This window comes from Nylanderia fulva, unplaced genomic scaffold, assembly GCF_048542155.1.
Source record: "Nylanderia fulva isolate GAGA-0341 unplaced genomic scaffold, ASM4854215v1 Scaffold270, whole genome shotgun sequence".
Lineage (NCBI taxonomy): Eukaryota > Metazoa > Arthropoda > Insecta > Hymenoptera > Formicidae > Nylanderia > Nylanderia fulva.
This window is the reverse complement of record NW_028190337.1, coordinates 130,768-147,933: the sequence shown is the minus strand read 5'-3', so window position 1 is coordinate 147,933 and position 17,166 is coordinate 130,768. Positions and strand designations below refer to the sequence as shown.

Genomic DNA, 17,166 nt, shown 5'->3' with positions numbered 1-17,166 from the left:
ATTCTGAAAAATTATTACAAAAAATTTAGATTTTTAAAACGTTTTTGAGGAAATTATAAAAAAAAAAATTAAGGAATATTTAACATTTATATGTATACATGTAAAAAATTTTTATAAAATTTATAATATGCAAAATAATTCAATACTATTCAATACTATATATATATATTAAATAGAACACTTTAAAATTATCCATAAATATTCTGACAATAGTATTGAATTATTTTGCATATTATAAATTTTATAAAAATTTTTTACATGTATACATATAAATGTTAAATATTCCTTAAATTTTTTTTTATAATTTCCTTAAGAACGTTTTAAAAATCTAAATTTTTTGTAATAATTTTTCAGAATTTATTATTAATTAATTACTAGCTTTTCGGACCGCGCTTCGCGCGGTCCTCAAAGCCAGCCTTTCTATTCGGACCGCGCTTCGCGCGGTCCTCATATAGTCTATATTAAATCCGTTTTAACACAAAAAATTAATTCTTTTTTTGTATTACCGCGAACTACTTCCACATTTGTTGTTCGACTTTCACGAAATTTATACCAAAATAAATGTTTAAATTTTTTTGTGGATGACTACTATGTTATCTATTTCTTTCTCCCAGATATTTTATTTTCTTTTTTTAAGACACGCTTTCTCTCTCTCTCACTCTAAAACACACGCGCTCCCTCTCTCTCTCTTTAAGACACATGCTCTCTCTATCCTTATCTCTCTCCCTCTCTCTTTCTTTAAGACACACGCTCTCTCTCTCTCTCTCTCTCTCTCTGTGTGTGTATGTGTGTGGGGTTTTTTAAGTTTACGCTTCCACCCACGCATCCACCCACACAATCGCATATTTATGAACGGATTTTTTAAAAAATTGGTACCAAAATGTTGCAAATTTTTGGCGACGATGTGGTTTTTTCAAGTGTTACACCTCCACCCACGCATCCACCCACACGCATGCGCATTTATGGACCAATTTTCACGAAATTAGTACCAAAATGTTGCAAATTTTTCTGAGAAAGCTGCTGTGTGGTTTTTTTAAGTTTTATCCCATCCACGTATGCACCCACGCATTCACACATTTATTCACATACTTTTTTGAAATTTGTAGTTAAATTTTGTTGGAGATGGCTACTATGATTTTAACAAATTTTTATCATCCTATTCATCCACCCACGCACCCATGCACCCATTTGCATACGCATTTATTGACTTGGTCACACCAAGAAGTAATTTTTAAAAAATTTGTGTACGTATTTGTGATTATGTGTGCAATTCGTGTAAATAAACCTTTAATTTGTATGCAATTTTCACGAAATTAGTACCAAAATGTTGCAAATTTTTGCAATCACAAACATGTACACAAATTTTTTTAATATTACTTATTGGTGTGACCAAGTCAATAAATGCGTATGCACATGGGTGCATGGGTGGATAAATAGGATGATAAAAATTTGTTAAAATCATAGTAGCCATCCCCAACAAAATTTGAGTACAAATTTCGAAAAAGTCTGTGAATAAATGTGTGAATGCGTGGGTGGGATAAAACTTTAAAAAACCACACAGCAGCTTTCTCAAAAAAATTTGCAACATTTTTGTACCAATTTCGTAAAAATTGGTCCATAAATGCGCACGCGCGTGGGTGAATGCGTGGGTGGAGGTGTAACAATTGAAAAAACCACATCGTCGTCATCTTCAAAAAATTTGCAACATTTTGGTACCAATTTAAAAAAAATCGGTTCATAAATATACGATTGCGTGGGTGGGTGCGTGAGTGGAGGCGTAAACTTAAAAAAATAAAGCACCAGCTTTGTCAGAAAAATTTGCAACATTTTGGTACTAATTTCGTGAAAATTGGTCCATAAATGCGCATGCGCGTGGGTGGATGCGTGGGTGGAGGTGTAACACTTGAAAAAACCGCATTGTCGCCATCTCCAAAAAATTTGCAACATTTTGGTACCAATTTAAAAAAAACCGGTTCATAAATATACGATTGCGTGGGTGGGTGCGTGGGTGGAGGCGTAAACTTAAAAAAATAAAACACCAGTTTTCTCAGAAAAATTGCAACATTTTGGTACTAATTTTGTGAAAATTGGTCCATAAATGCACATGCGTGTGGGTGGATGCGTGGGTGGATGCGTGGGTGGATGCGTGGGTGGAGGTGTTACACTTGAAAAAACCGCATCGTCGCTATCTCCAAAAATTTTGCAACATTTTGATACCATGTGTTCAGAAATATTGCAAAAAAAGATTTTTTTCGCAAAAACATACCCTCCTCTGAGAAAAAAAAATAAAAATAAAAAAATTAAAAAAAAAACCCCACAGCAGCCACTCCCGAAAAATTTGCAACATTTTGGTACCAATTTCGAGAAAATCGGTCCACAAATGCGGAAGTAGTTCGCGTACAGACAGACAGACAGACAGACGGTGCTTATATATATAGATGAATTGTAAAATTCCTAAATTAATGAAATTTTGAAAATATAAATATTTTTACCAGAGAGCGTCCTCCGTATCTTCAATCTCCTCAGTTTCCTCCGTGTGTTGAGTCTCTGTTAGTTCATCGTTGCCACTAAGTGAATCGTTCTCTAAGTTTTCGTCATCATCGATCTCCTGCTCAGTCTCCACGATATCTTCAAATTCTGTAGTTTTCTGTAATCATAAAGTTTATTCTTTTTAGAACTAGTTGCACTGGTTCAAAGTTTATCTTTTTTTCTTTACATTGGAAGAATTATCAACTAAAAAAAATAAAAAAGTAAAAGTAAAAATAAGAAACACAGACCTCATCTTCGTTGTCTATTCGGCGGCGTCGATTTGGTGGGACGTCCTCCTCATTTTCTTGGCGCCGTTTCTTATTGTAACGCCATTTTCTGGTTTTAAGACTTTTTAAAGCCTTTTCCAGGGCGTCATAAAATTCGACGTTGTTGGGATTAATAAAATATTTGTTTGAGTTCATGGCATCTGAAAAAATATAGACAAAAAACACTTTAGTTTTGTATTCAATGACCCCTCCCCCCCCGCGTATTAATAAAAATTAACTTGATAAATACTTCAATTTTTTGGAGCAAATTCTTAAAGTTATACATATGATTATTACAATCATATATCTTTCAGAATTTGCTTTAAAAAATTGAAGTATAAGGTCATGATCATTTTTATTTTTACGACCCATAATAATTACATTTACGTCATCTTTAATCAAATTTAATAACATCCTAGTTGTTCTAATGCGTCATCTACAATAGGATATTAAGATTTAAAATTTAAGAAATTAACCAATTGCAATTGACTTTAGAGAAGAATAATGAATATTTGTCAATTTTTTAAATCTTAAATTTCTTTCTTAAAGTCCCATTGTAGACGACATATAAGGTTGGTCAATGACAGCTGTTTTATTTTTTAGAAGAATGACTGTGATTAGCCTACCTCAAAACGGAAGTTACTAAATTCAATTAAGTTTGACGTGTAAACGTAATTAATGTAGGACACATGCACATCATACACTGACAGTATTTTTACAAACCTTGACATGCCTGAGCGAAGCGACTGTCCCGCAATTTACAGCCCCCTCGTTGTCCACTTTTTCCATTTAGAGTGAGGTGTGATGAAACCTCCTCGTCTTCTGGAAATACGCTGCGAAAATATTCCGCGGCGCAATCTATTGGATTGGCTCGTCCAAGATAAATGAAGTATCCCACCTAATACAAAATTTTTGATAAAGTGAAAAATTACTATATATATTTGTGTTAGAAAATATTATATTTCAAAATATATCCTTACCAAATCATTATAAATTTCTTCATCAACTTCTTCGAAGGCCAAGAAATCATCCACAGTTTTAAATGAGATCTCCTGTGGCTTTGTTGGTCTCTTCATTGTAGATTCTTTTAATAATCTTTTTATAGTTTTTGCATTTTCACTGTAAAAAAATAAAATTATGTAATTAATGTATTTATAAGTATTCAGTTTTGCTTGCTGTTCTTTAATAAAATCATTAATATACTTACTCGGTTTTATTTTCTATAGAAATTTGTCGTTCTTCCATTCAACGTAGTTGATCCATAATGATTCTAAAATGAAATTTAATGCCTTTATTCGTGCACATAAATGACTATTTTTATTGTAATTATTTTTAAAACTTACTTTAGAGACTGCATTATTTCCTTTTCTTTTATCAATTCTTCTCTATGTGTGGACAGGCGATGGCTGCGTACATCATGAACAAATGATCCTGATTGTGTTTGTTTCCTGTTTATTTGTTGTGATAGTGGTTTGAATGATGATTGGATGTTTTGCGTGAATGATTGTATAGATGCTGATGAAGACGAGCGTGACAATGTTTGTTTACTGTTTGTTTGTTGTGATGGTGGTTTGAATGATGGCTGGACTTTTTGCGTGAATGATTGTATAGATGCTGATGAAGACGAGCGTGATAATGTTTGTTTGCGTTGTACTGGTGTAATGTCTTGTGCGGATAATTGAGTGGTTACTGAAGGTGAATGTGATACAATGGATCTATGTTGTAATGGTGCTGATGGAGGAGGCATGTGTTTATTTGAGTGTTGTGATGAGAATGATGGTGATGGAACATGCAAGGATGATGATACTGGAGATTGTGAATGATACTTGGATGATGCTGAGGCTGCTTGTTTTTGTGTATTTTTGTGAAGTGTAGTTATGTTAGGTTTGTGTATGTGTTTTGTGCGGTATTTTTTGATGTCCTTGTTTAATAATTGCAATGCAGACGCTGTCTTCCCTTCGGTGTTCATTCCTTTTCCTCTTCCTCGTCCTCGCTCTTGACTCATCTTTAAAAAAACTCTCCGCACATGTTCTTCCATAATTAATGCATTACGTTACATTCATTGATCGTAAATTTAAACCCGCATATAAACTTGAATCGACAAGAAAAATCGTAAAACTATGTTCCGTTTTTGTTTGTACGTTGTAGTAAGAGTTTATGTATGGATTTAAAGGCCTTAGAGAGAATGCACCTACTAAAATTAGAACTGATATTTCTAATCTACCTAATGATGTTCCTAATCCATAGTATGTAGAATAACTGCAACTACCCAGACATCAGTAATAGGATCTATATGCCTTTCAGTGTGCCAATAAGGTATACGGAAACACTTATTCTGCACTTCATTCAAATCTATTATAATAATTTCATCAGATAATAAAGAACATCGAAAGGTACCTACTGATGATGACAATGACAAACCAATATCATAAAAATCTTCAACTCTACAAAACTCTTTAACCGCTAAATGATAATGATCACGCAAGAAAATGATGCTCTGAACAAGACAAATCTTTGAATTTTTTAATATTATTGTATTATCCCGATCCTTTACTGATAGACGAAATTTTCCTGTGTCTAAGATCTGAAACTGGCGACTATCTAAGGGAACATTAAAAACTGTAGGACTAACCCAAGGTCTACCGGAATGTATGACTTTATTGTGATCATTCACAATTTTTTGTGTGATTTGTAAATTTTCATGTCGCCTATGTACAATCTGTTGCAAATGTTAATGAGGTTTACGGCAAGCTTTGCGGAAATACATCATATTGTTTTCGTATGGAAACATAGACAATTCATTTAATGAACCAAAACGTCTAACGTCATCTACGAGATGTAAAAGGCAATGAGTAATGTATGAGAGAAATTCTGGACCATATATATCTTCTGCTCTATTTACAAAAATGTTTAATGCTGTAGATGCAAAATCAAGACGGTCTTCTGATAAGGAAGAACTAAGCAAAACTCGAATTGCGGAATGTAATAAAAGAAAATGTTTGTTTGCAGTAGGATTTATAAGTCCGTAATAAATAACTGGGGCAGTATATAGAAGAAGTTGACGATTTTCCGTGGCCTTAAACCCTCCATATTTTTTCATTAATTGCGGTTTTCGTGAAAATTCCTTAGGGATGTAATTCGCAACTTGTTGTAGACGTGCAGTCATAATTTCAAGTGATCTAGCAGAAAGTTTTAAAGTTGGATTATATTTTCCATCGACGAGAACACTATTTATTTTGGGAACAACACCAAGACATACAGTATGCATGTAATCGAAAACCGTTTGAGTTACCAATCCCATCTCTAAAGGAAGCAGAGCAGATTCTGATTCAGTATGATGTTCTCCATCAATGTTATTTCTGTATTCTTCGTCTGTACGGGGCCTATGCTGAATACCACGATAAGCTACGCATTCACGACGAAGCCAATTTCCCCGAATCCAACATTTTGAACACGAAAATAGACTACCGTGACCTTTATGACCCAAAACAAAAGCTCGCGCAGGAGAATCAGCTATGAAACATCTTAATTGAACTATTTTTAGTTGATTACTGTGCGCGACGGAAGGCAGGATAAGGATGTCGGAAGCGAGAAGACGGCGAAGCACGACACTCGACAAAACGTATCGTTTAATATAACTATATTTTAACTAAAAACAAAGAAAAATACAAATACTGAAAACCGCACAGAATTTACAAAAAGTTAACGGATTAGGAGAATCCAAAAGAAATAGCCGAATCGGTAATTAATAATTAAACGTTCCGCAAGCAACGGTAATTAGACGTGGTAAAGAGAAAAAGACAAGCGATCTTTTTCAAACAGTAGCAACACACTCTTGACGCGACGAGCAATCGGAGAAGAGCGCCGCGATCACGAGAGAGGAGGCTTTTATAGGCCCGTGTTTCTAGAATAGTCGAGAAGAATCCTCTTTATTCTATCGTTTTGCTGAGGTCGAAAGAGCGTTTTGTGTAATTGTTTACTTTTAGAAAAATAATCTTTTTATTGTTATCGGAACTAAAGTGTATCTCCTCTCGCGTGACCGCGGTGTTTACAATTATCGGGGATTTAACGTAAGCGCTTTCTTTTCGCAGGCGCGGGGTATACGTATACCGGTGCGGCCGAGCGCTATTTTAAAGAATATTAATAAAAAATGATGCATGATGCATGTTGCATGTCACGATTTGCATGAGCTTTAACGCAATAATGTTCTTAGGTCTTTTCAGTTTACAATCAACCGTTCGATTTTCGAACAATTACGGAAAGCAATTCCTCCACGATTTAATACATCTCGAACTTCATCTACAAAATTCTGAAATAATTCTTTCGCGCTATTTGGTTTCGATGTACCTCGCCAAAGACCTACAATTTCAGGTTTACTTCGCGGAATATTTGCAATTCTAATTTGTATCGGCCACATTTGAATTTTGCCCTGCCCATCTAATGTCGCACCATCTGTACTAAAGCCTATCATTAAAGTGTCAAGTGGAATCAGATCCGGAGAAGTTTGCTCAAGAATGGAAAGAATTCCTGCCTCAAACCCTAAATGAAGATATTCACCTCCTGCAATGTTAAATGTGAGATGCGTGATCCGTGGAGTTTTTAAAAGCGTTCTACAATCTTTTGGCAATGTGGATAAACAGGGATGTGTTCGAACTACCTGTAAAACAGCATTTGCTTGCGCATGAGACATATTACTACGTACGAAGACTTCAGCAAAGCGTTCTTGAAAATTATCGCGAGTATTTTGAGGCTCAGTATCTAATGCATCATCACTATCTGAAGTAGATTTAGCAGCATCTGAAGAACTTGATGCCTCATCAAACTGCATATCATCAGATGATGCATTAGAATAAAATGCAATTTCCTCATTTCCTGGCTGACTAGATTCCGCAAGAATTTGACCTTCATCAACAAAGTCTGAATCGACTCTAGCACTGGCAATCTTTAAATTCTCCTGTAGAAATTCATTACGCGCATCTCTTTCTAATTTTTCTAAACGACGACGATGAACTGTAGATAATAAATGAAAAGGTTTGCGACTGCGCCTTTTCGCTAAACGAAACATATTGAAATAAAATATAAACGGAAGAAACGAATAAAAATGATAATGAGATGAAAAAAATGAAAAAGTTGAAATAAAGAAAGACAAAAGTTTGTAATCTACTTAAAATTTAAAAATATGTAACTTAAAAAGAAAAATACTATACTATACAAATTACACAAACCTCGTCCCTTATTTATTGTAAGTAATATCTCAGCCAGCAATCTAACCTGTGAATTAAGAAAACAAATAAATAGTGTATGGTATTGTATAAAATGATTGAAAATGCATAGAAATAAACATATTTGTGTGCTAGTGTATTTGGAGACCACAGCTGGCTAGAAAAATTGAAAAATATATTACTATTAAATAATATTAATAATAATAGAGGGGGGAAAATGGCAGACGGGAAGGATAAGCAGGATTGTGAATCGTGAAGGAAAGTGGGAAAGAAGTATGTGAAAGGCGGAGGAAGGCGGAAAAAATGAGGGAAAAGAATGACGGGATAGTGAGTGAAGCGAGGAAATGAAGGACAAGTGGAGGAGGGCAGAGAGAAGAAGTTATACAGGAAAGAAAATTCAAATAAGATTGACGTGAACAAGGATGAGGATAACGTAGAAGAAGAGATGAAAAGCAGTAGCACGGGAGAATGATTAGGAGAAGGTAGGATGGAAAAGAAGGAAAGAAAGGAAAGGAAAAAGAAGGAAGGGAAGGAAAAAGGGCTTTCCAATTTTCTTTTGGATGGGGGATAAGGGAAGTCGAACGGTAAGAGTAGAGTAATGAGCGTGTGCTAGTCAGCGACGGATTAACACTAGAGGCAAACATAGGCATTTGCCTAGGGCGGCAAATTGGAGGGGGCGGCAAATTTTCGAAGACAGAAAATTTTCGAAAAAAAAGTAAAAAAAATAAAGAAAGTAAAAAAAAGGAGTGTAAAATCCTATCTGCAAACCTCCTCGTGGTGCACTTTGGGGTCGTGAAAATATTTAAAAATATATTACGTTTTCACCAGCTAATGCAGGGGTAACAGATCCCTCAGGGGCACTACAGACTCATCCCTGTAGTGTACGGGTGTCGCAATCCCGAGGTACCCGAGCTGGAGTGTGTGGTGATGGATGAACGAGGTGCGATGGGCGTGCAGGCCCTAAAAAGGACTTGTCCACTGCACTAGGTGAAGGAAAACACCGAAGATAACACCCGGGGGGGAGGCCCCGTTAGCTGAGTAAGGCAACCTCCTAAGGGGAAGGAAAACCCCCGACAGAAAAAACCAAATTTCTTTCTTTTTCAGATGGGATGACATCAAAGAAAAGAGACGACTTCCCAGGGTTGGATACTGGGAACCGGCGTGGGGGGGGGGTGTAGGCCTGGCTCCCCTCATGTCGTCATCATACGACAGGTCGTCTGTGGCTTTGCCGGCTGGGGCCACAGATGAGGAAGTGACAGTGCCGTGTGAGCTGGATATAGACGAAGTGGAGGATCAGCTCATCAAGGTGGATATAACCTTGGAGAGTTTAGAGCAGGGTGTCGACCCGAGTGAACTTGTGGTTGATGTTCACCGACTACTCCAAGATAAAGACATACGCGAGTTTCGGTTTCTTGGTGTGTATATAAAACTTGCCAAGAATACCGAGAGATTCTTGCTGGACTGCGTAAATGGCAAATCACCGTTTTGCCATTTACATAAGTGCGTGCGGTCTTTTGACCCTATCGAACTCAGTGACTCAGAGGTGAGTGGGTCCGGGGAGTCGGGGAGGGTCTCTTCTTCAGAGATTCCTTCGCCGGAAAAGATCCGTGGTGAAAGTGACGGTGAGTGCGAACCGGAGGTGAGCTTCATCACGGTCTCTTCGCCGAGTTCACCGGAGGACGATGGGAGAGACGCAGACTTCCAGGTATCGGACAAGCGGCTGCTAACTGGAAGGAAGCAGTACCCCCGCAAAAAAACTGGAGGTAAGTGTGCCGGACGCGCCAGTAAGCGTGGTCGCCCCAAAACAACTGGGGACTATGTAAATATCGCGGAAGCCAAGGAGCGGGTCTTACGTGCAGAAAGGCAGGAGGTCCTTTTGAAGGACCTCAATAGACTGCTGGATCCTAGTTTAGGATCAGACCTTACCGCGGTGGGAAGAGAGAATATTCCCCCGGATGAGGTTTTTAGGTCGAGCCTTGTAAAAGTCACCAACTTAGAGCTTCGGAGGTTGGCCGGGTTGTCTGCCACACAAGTGGAGAAGGCATCTGATGTCACTGGTCTCGATGAAGTCGTGGCCAGGGATCTTCGGGTGTCTTCAATGAGACTTGTGGGTATTTTTGACGAGATGGCCAAGCGGGTCGTCGCTGAGACGGATCCACAGACTGAGGCGTTGAGGACTGAGAACCTGGGACTGCGGGATCGGATCGCGGCTTTGGAGCGCGATAGAGATAGGGTTGAGGCGGAGATGGCGAGCTTCCGGGCGGCCATTCCGCAGTTGGAAGCGGAATACTTCTTTGGTGACAAGGGATCAAGGAAGCGACCGTGTCCGGCATCATCTCCGGGAGTGCCATCGGGACAGGTGGCGGAGACGGTTCTGGCGGGGAGTCATCCCATAACTATGGCGGACCTGTCGTCCATATTGGACAGGCGTTTTGCCGACCTTAGGGTCGACATATCCACAGCCGTATTGGCTAACATTAAGCCTTTGCTCACTGGGCGGGCTGGGGACTCTTCCCCGGAAGTGACCCCCATGCGTGCGCCCAGGGCAAGCGTTGTCGATGTTCGTGGGACATCGGCTGGTCCCGTGGCCGGGGGCTCCGCCGCCTCTGCTCTTGCAAAGGCTTCGGTGGATGCCTCTGCCCCCGGGGCTAGTACAAGGGGTAGGCGTCGTCGTCGTCGTGGGGGATCTTCTGCTAAGGGGATCCCTTCTACGGGCACTTCCGCTCCGAAGAGGAAGAGCCGAATTCCTCCCCCTTCCTCTGCGTCGGTGATTTCGCTGACGGTTGGGAGGGGGGAACGGGAGAGAACTTGTAGCGACTTATAAATAAATTCACCAGATCATTGAAAAAGTAATGTTTATTAATTGAAAGTATAAAGCGAAAGAACAAAAAGAATTAATATGTAACAAATAAATGAATGAATGTGTTGTTATGGAAATATTGATTTTTCTTAAAAACATTATGTATATTAATGAATTGAAGTTATTACAAATGTATAAAGATGTAAAAAGTGTAAAAGTGCAGTGAAAAGTGTAAGGTGTAATAAAAGTGTAGAGTGTAAATGAAAGGTGTGGATGATGAATGCTACAGTACTCCCCCCCAAGTGACGATATTCGTTGCGAAATGGACTTTCTTCTTCTTTGGTGGGTAGGTGCGTAAAGCTTTTCCAACAGTAGAAGAAGAAGAAGGATTTGAAGTAGCAGAAACAGGAGCTGAAGTAGTAGGAACAGGAGCTGAAGTAGCAGGAACAGGAGTTGAAATAGCAGGAACAGGAGTTGAAATAGCAGGAACAGGAGCTGAAGATCTGGTAGAAAGTTCAGTAGAATCTGAAGTTCTAGGAATGAAGGCTGGCTTGAGACGTTCTGTCGAAATATTGACAACTCTTCCTGAAACATTAACTGCAAATAAATGATCAGAGATACGTTTCTCAATAGGAAAAGGGCCAGAATAAGGAGGTTGTAGTGACTTCCTAACAGTATCTTCTCTAATCCAAACATGAGTACAATCAAAAAGATTCTTGTGAACAAAAGGTGATCTTTTGCAATGATGACTTGTAGGAGATGATCTGATATTCCTCATATGAATCCTGTGTTTTTCAAGAAAGATTTCAGGATCTGCAGGAAAATCTTCTTCAATAAAAAATTCTCCAGGAATACGAAGAGTGGATCCATAAAGAAGTTCTGCAGGTGAAGCTTTTAAATCTTCTTTGAAACACGAACGTAATCCCAAAAGAACTGAAGGTAAAGATTCTACCCAGTTGGTTGTTTCGTGGCACATAATCGCTGCTTTCAAAGTCCTATGCCATCTTTCCAGAATTCCATTTGAAGCAGGATGATAAGCAGAAGTTCTAATCCTTTGGCATCCAATTAGATTTGTTAAAGCTTTGAATAAAGCTGCTTCAAACTGAGGACCTTGATCTGTTGTAATGCTGATAGGAGAACCAAAACGTGCTACCCAATGTGAATAAAATGTTGTAGAAATAGTTTCAGCAGAAATCTCAGAAATAGGAACAGCTTCAGGCCATCTGGAAAAACGATCAATCATAGTAAGACAATAACGGTAATTTTGACAAATAGGAAGTGGTCCAACAATGTCTAAATGCACATGCTGAAAGCGTTGATCAGGAATTGCAATCTTAATTGGAGAATTCTTGGTGTGTCTTGAAATCTTCGCACGTTGACATGGAAGACAAGTTCGAGTCCATTCCTTCACATCTTTCTTCAAAGAAGGCCAAATGAATTTCAGTAGTAATTGTTTAGATGTCAATCTGCCGCTGGGGTGAGCGAGTCCATGAACAACATCAAAAATTTTCTTGCGTAAGAGTTTAGGAACATATGGACGAATTAATTCCGAAGAGCAATCACAATAAATAGGTATGGTTGATCCTGAAAGAATAAGTTTCTTCAACAGAAGTGAAGAATTTGAAGAAAGTAAAACTTGAAGTTCTTCATCTTCTTTCTGATAATTAGCAAGTTCTTCTAAAGAAACTATAATAGGCATTGAAATAGATTCAATTCTTGACAGAGCATCAGCAACTGAATTCATTTTTCCAGAAATATAGGTAATATTTGTAGAGAATTGAGCAATAAAGTCCAATTGTCTGATCTGTCTTGGTGACGCTTTATCCAATTTCTGACGGAAAGCAAAAATCAAAGGTTTATGATCAGTTCTGATAATCAATTGTCTTCCTTCAACAAAATGCCTGAAATGTTTAATAGCCAAATAAATGCTAAGAAGTTCTCTATCATAAGTGCTATAATTTCTTTGAGCTTTGTCTAGTTTCTTTGAGAAAAATGCTATTGGTTTGATATCGTCGTCAATAGACTGTTCAAGTGATGCACCAACAGCAAAGTCAGAAGCATCACAAGTTAAAATAAGAGGAGCATGAGGAGCAGGATGAGAAAGGGTAGTAACTTGTAAAAGTTCTTCTTTACATGACTCGAAAGCTAATTCCGCTTCTTTAGTCCAAGAAATAATTCTTCTATCCCTCTTGCGACTGTCCTTTAAATATTCTGTTAACAGAGCTTGATGATTTGCAGCATCCTTGAGACAGCGACGATAATAATTGATAATTCCTAAGAATCTGCGTAATTCATGAAATGTCTTAGGTTTAGGATAATCAATAATTGATTTCACTTTTTCGGATGTAGGTTTAACTCCTTGGTTAGAAACTAAGTAACCAAGAAAAGAAATCTCGCTTTGACCGAAAAGACATTTAGCGACATTGATTGTCATTCCAGCTTGTTGAAGACGATCAAAAATAATGCGTAAGTGAGCAATATGTTCTTTCTCATCTTTAGAAGCAATAAGAATGTCATCAAGATAACAAAAGGCAAAAATCAAATCATTAAATAAAGAGTTCATGAGCCGTTGAAAAGTTTGGGCTGCGTTTCGTAAACCGAAAGGCATTACGACAAATTCAAAAAGCCCAAATGGAGTAGTGACAGCTGTTTTGTGAATATCTTCTTTAGCGACGGGTACTTGATAGTACGCTTTAACTAAGTCGATTTTAGAAAAGATATTCTTACCAAAAAGTGAAGAAGAAAAATCTTGAATATGAGGTAAGGGATAACGATCCGGGATAGTCACTGAATTGAGTGCACGATAATCACCACACAGTCTCCAAGAATTTTGTTCCTTTTTAGGTACCATATGTAGAGGGGCTGCCCAGGAGCTGCTTGAAGGTCTACAAATTCCTTGCTCCAACATAGACTTGAATTCTTCCTTGGCACATTTAAGTTTTTCAGGAGTAAGTCTTCTGGGAGTCGAAAATTTAGGAGAACCTTCCGTAACGATATGATGTTCAACACCATGTGTTTTTACCGAGGAAATTGGAGAAAAACGGGTGAGTCCTGGAAATTCGGTTAAAAATTTGTGGTACACAGAATCAGGAGATGTGGTAAAAATTGACAAATGTGCAACTTCTTGAATTTTTCCAGTATTCGTAAGACCGGTAACATTATCAATCAATTTCTTGTTTTTAATGTCAATTAGGAGATTAAAATGACAAAGGAAATCGGCGCCTAAAATAGGACGTTGAATATCCGCGACACAAAATTTCCATTTGAATTCTCTCCTTAAACCGAGGTTCAAAATTAAAGTTTTAGAACCGTAAGTATTAATTTGAGTACCATTTGCGGCAAAAAGTTTTAAATTAGTATGCCACGGCTTCAATAAAACCTTTTTAGGTAACAACGATATATCAGCGCCCGTATCGACAAGAAAATTCAAATTTGAATGTCTGTCGAAAATAATGAGGCGATTGTTAGAAACACCGTCGTAAGCAGCCTCAGTCTTAAGCGGCGTTTTTAGTTTTCCTGTGAAGCCAAGAATGTTTTGGACATAGAACAAGGTAAAGTACATCGTTTAGCCTTATCACCAAACTTCTTATGGTAAAAACAAATTGATGTATCTTTAATATCTTTATTTGATTTGTCTTTCTTACGCGATAACGATCTAAATCTTCTATTCTCTCTAGACCGGCTTTTGGAACGATCTCGACGACGAGAAACTTCAAGAGCTTCGATTCTTCGTAGCAAATCCGCGAAATCCGAAGATTTATTACTTGCATTATTGGAAATTTCCGCGACTTGCAAACTGCCGTCCCGATCAGCAATTTTATCGGCTAATTCCGCAAGTTTAACAAGAGGAACATCCTCTACTACGCCTAAAGTCGTTTGAATTCTATGTGGTAAGCGTTGAAGCCAAATCATTTGCAAAACACTATCTGCTAAAGATCCTCCAGACAAATGACGAATTTCTCGAAGTAATTCCGAAGGCTTTTTATCATTAAGTTCAATTCCAGCTAATATTTGTCTCAAACGTTTTTCCTCTGAATCCGTAAAGCGATTTATTAATATTTTCTTTAAATAATTATATTTATCTGTTTTAGGTGGATTTTCAATGACTTCAGATATGTTTACTAAGGCTTGTTCATCAAGATGACGAATGACAGAACTATATTTAATATCATCTGATCGAATTCGATAAACCGTAAACTCACTTTCAATAGAAGCAAACCAGAGTTTAGGTTGTTTATGCCAGAAAGTCGGTAGTTTTAATAAACGAAACTCATTTGAGTGAATTTGTAACATAGGATCACTCACCTGATGTCCAGTTTGAGAAGGTAAAATATTAATATTTTCTGATCCAACCTGATTTGATCCGCTCGCCAAATCGATATCAATCTGTGTATCCGAACAGGGTCTAACTGGTGATCTATCTTGGCATTTTCCTCTTGTTCCAGGAATCCGATAAAATGATTTGAGAATTTCCGTGAAGGACTAATCCGCCTCTGATGTTTCAAAGATCCGGAGAATGAATCTCTTAAAATCAGAATATCCAGCAATTCTTCCAAGCGATGATAATATTTCGCAGACTTCAAATACGACGATCACTTGGCACTTATTCCGCATCAGCCTTTAAAATGCGTCGGCTTTAATATCACGTCGGGGTCACCAAAAATGTAGCGACTTATAAATAAATTCACCAGATCTTTGAAAAAGTAATGTTTATTCATTGAAAGTATAAAGCGAAAGAACAAAAAGAATTAATATGTAACAAATAAATGAATGAATGTGTTGTTATGGAAATATTGATTTTTCTTAAAAACATTATGTATATTAATGAATTGAAGTTATTACAAATGTATAAAGATGTAAAAAGTGTAAAAGTGCAGTGAAAAGTGTAAGGTGTAATAAAAGTGTAGAGTGTAAATGAAAGGTGTGGATGATGAATGCTACAAACTTATGCCTCGGTATTATCCGAGGCTAAGTCTAAAATAGATGCTAAAGAGCTAGGAATTGAGTCCATGCATATGAGAAGAGGGGTAACTGGTAGCATCTTGTTGTCGGTTCGAGGTAAAGACTCGTCCGTGAAAGCTGACGCACTTGCGGAAAAGATGAAGGAGGTGTTCCCGTCATCAGGAACGATCAGAGTTGGCCGCCCCTCACGAACGGAAGACATCCGTTTAAGGGGGATGATGGCTTTTGTTGGTCGCCAAGATATCCTTGACAGGGTTGCCTTGGTTGGAGGCTGCAAGGCTGAGGATCTAAAAGCAGGTATGATCCGATTGTCTCCTAGAACGGGTTTCGGGACGCTGTGGATCCGTTGCCCATCTGGAGTAGCGCGAAGGCTCGTTGCTGCCGGTAGCATTGTGATGTCGGGGGGATGGGAAAGGCTAGATGTTGTTCATCTGGCCCGTCGCCCCCTGCAGTGTTATCGGTGTCACGAATTTGGTCATTCGGCCAATGGTTGTGGAGCCGACACTGATCGTAGCGGTATGTGCTACAGGTGTGGTTGCGCGAAGCACAAGGCGGCCAACTGCGTGGCGCCGCCCCGATGTCATTCGTGTGCGTCCAGGGGGAAACCCTCTGGACATCGCTGTGGGTCGACGGTTTGCGCTCGCGTGCGCGTGCCTCCTAAGAGGTGTCGGGAGAGCGCGCCTGCTGCCGAGCGCGTTCAGGCTCCGGGGCGCCCCGATGGGGGGCCTGCGAGCCCGGAGTGGACGAGGGTAGACTGTAGCCGGGGGCGGGGAAAGTCGCGGAGAGGCGGCTCCCCCGTGCCGGGCTGCAGTTCTGCCCCCGATGTTTAGTGTCGGTTTTGTCCTTTGTTGTCGTAGTGTGTAGCGGTGGGTGCGGGGAGTTCTGGGGAGGTTGCCGAAAGGTGACTCCGTGGTCTCCCTGCCCCGCCAAGTTTATGTTGTAGGTTGCGGCGATGGGTGATGGAGTGCCGGGAAGGTTGCCGAGAGGTGACTCCCGGCCTCTTCACCCTACGCCAAGTTTATGTTGTTTATAGTATATTATCTTTTGTCATAGGTGGGAGTAATAACACTCCCACCTTTATTGTGGTTGGCCATAGCGCCTTGTTGTGGGCCCCCTTGGGGGCTGGGCCTGTGGCCCTTACTAAGTATTATCGTGGTTTGTGTACATGTTTCGTGCACGTTATGTACTGTAATCGTCCTGTGACGTTTTGTGTGTGGGTGAGTGACTGCGGTCACCTCACTTACCGGGTTGGCAGAGAGAGGGGTGGGGGCCCCGCTCTCATTGCACGTCGACCCTGGGAAGTCCAGGGGGAGCTAGTAGCCCGGCTCCCCTCGATGCCCTTTCGGGACAAGGGATGTCCTCTCCGGGGGGATACCTGTAGTATCCT

At 39.2% G+C, this 17,166-nt stretch overlaps 2 long non-coding RNA genes and 1 pseudogene across 2 annotated transcripts; 2 read left to right on the top strand and 1 right to left on the bottom strand.

Annotated features, from left to right (window-relative positions):
- Positions 1 to 2,877: 2,877 nt before the first annotated feature.
- Positions 2,878 to 5,069, bottom strand: LOC114944865 (uncharacterized; annotated as a pseudogene).
- An 8,701-nt stretch (positions 5,070 to 13,770) lies between these two features.
- Positions 13,771 to 14,590, top strand: LOC146722799 (uncharacterized). The gene is made up of 4 exons (XR_014924948.1): positions 13,771 to 13,861; positions 13,956 to 14,127; positions 14,205 to 14,368; positions 14,495 to 14,590. It is a non-coding gene; the product is annotated as an uncharacterized LOC146722799 (long non-coding RNA).
- Positions 14,591 to 14,683: 93 nt separating this feature from the next.
- Positions 14,684 to 15,557, top strand: LOC146722798 (uncharacterized). The gene is made up of 3 exons (XR_014924947.1): positions 14,684 to 14,707; positions 14,909 to 15,142; positions 15,263 to 15,557. It is a non-coding gene; the product is annotated as an uncharacterized LOC146722798 (long non-coding RNA).
- The last annotated feature ends 1,609 nt before the right edge of the window (positions 15,558 to 17,166 follow it).